Source organism: Rhinopithecus roxellana, chromosome 15 (genome assembly GCF_007565055.1).
Source record: "Rhinopithecus roxellana isolate Shanxi Qingling chromosome 15, ASM756505v1, whole genome shotgun sequence".
Lineage (NCBI taxonomy): Eukaryota > Metazoa > Chordata > Mammalia > Primates > Cercopithecidae > Rhinopithecus > Rhinopithecus roxellana.
In genome coordinates this window covers 119,041,383-119,043,112 of record NC_044563.1, presented here as the reverse complement: position 1 = coordinate 119,043,112, position 1,730 = coordinate 119,041,383, and the positions used below count along the sequence as shown (strand labels likewise).

The 1,730-nt window shown below is 45.8% G+C and overlaps 1 pseudogene; it reads left to right on the top strand.

The window, feature by feature from the left end:
- Nucleotides 1-383: 383 nt before the first annotated feature.
- LOC104674667 lies at nt 384-1,386 on the top strand (annotated as a pseudogene).
- Nucleotides 1,387-1,730: the final 344 nt, after the last annotated feature.

Sequence of the window (1,730 nt, the reverse complement as noted above, 5' to 3'; positions counted from 1 at the left end):
AGATGGCGGCGTCGGCAGACGGCCAGGGGTCCTTCCGGGCTGCAGCCACTGGCAGTGGTGGCAATGGTACCCCTGCCCTAACTCACCGCACCCCTTTTTCCAGCCTGTACATAGCTGAGACAGCAAGGCAGTGGCGCCGCCCAGAAACAAGTGGCCCAGCCTCGTAACTGCAAGAACCCCTTTCCAAACTGAGTCTGGCAACAAGAAACCTGTCTAATGATCAGGTTCCCCCTCAGTCAATTCTGGGGCGTGAATATAAGGGAGGCCTCCGTGTTCCATGTCCCGTTTCCTGCCACCTTCCGCCGTGGAGGAGCCCCAGAGGCCTCCGTCCTTCTCTCAGAGGCGTCTAGGCTTGGCCTCAGCCTCCATCTTCATCTCTTGGGATGGCGAGCAGCAGCGGATCCAAGGCCAAATTTATTGTTTGAGGGCAATATAAACTAGTAAGGAAGATCCGGTCTGGCTCCTTCTGGGACCTTTATCTGGCCATCAACATCACCAATGGCGAGGAAATGGCAGTGAAGCTAGAATCTCAAAAGACCAGGCATCCCCAGTTGCTGTAGGAAAGCAAACTCTGTAAGATTCTTCAAGGTAGGGTTGGCATCCCCCCTACACTGTGGTATGATCAGGAAAAAGACTGCAATGTACCAATCATAGACCTTCTGGGACCTAGCCTCGAAGACCTCTTCAATTTCTCTTCAAGAAGGTTCACAATGAAAACTGTACTTATGTTAGCTGACCAGACTATCAATAAAATTGAGTATGTGCATACAAACAGTTTTATACACAGAGACATTAAAACAGAAAACTCCCTAAAGGTATTGGGCATCACTGTAGTGAGTTATTCTTTATTGATTCTGGTTTGGTCAAAAAATACAGCAACAGCAAGACAAGGCAACACATACTGTGCAGATAAGATAAAAACCTCACTAGCACTGCCTGATGTGCCAGCATCAGTGCACATCTTGGTGTTGAGCAGTTACAGAAATGACGTGGAATCCTTAGGCTGTTTTGATGTATTTTAATAGAACCAGCTTGCCATGGCAAGGACTAAGGTCCGCAACAAAGAAACAAAAATATGAAAAGATTAGTGAAAAGAGGATGCCCACTCCTGTTGAAGTTTTATGTAAGGGGTTTCCTGCAGAATTTGCCATGTGCTGTAAATGCGGTAAATTTCCTGCAGAACTTGCCAACTGTAATCGCGGGCTACACTTTGAGGAAGTCCTGGATGAGGTGTATCTCAGACAGCTATTCCGCATTCTTTCGAGGACCCTGAGCCACCAGTATGACTAAACGTTTTATTGGACAATGTTAAAGCTGAAAGTAGCCCAGCAGACCACCTCTTCCAGTGGGCAGGGTTAGCAGGCCCAAACCCCCATAGGTTTCTAAGCATGAGCTGAGGAACAGAAGAAGCAGAGCAGATGATCGGAGCCGCATTTGTTGCTGCTAGAAATTTTATTTCATATGTACACTGGCCCATGGTAGTTGCAACCATTTACTTGGTGTTAGGAACTTAATTTCAGTATGAACTGACTCTGGGCAGCACTGGTAATGCTGTATCCTGAATTGCAGCTGCTGTAATTGTGAATATTAACTGAGATAGTGAAACATGGTATCCGGTTTTCTATTGCATTTTTTTCAAGTGGAAAAATTAACTGAATGTTTGACTCACACAAATTAGTGGAGAAATTGGGCATATGCCAATTTTTTGTTAAAACCTTTTTTTTAAAAAC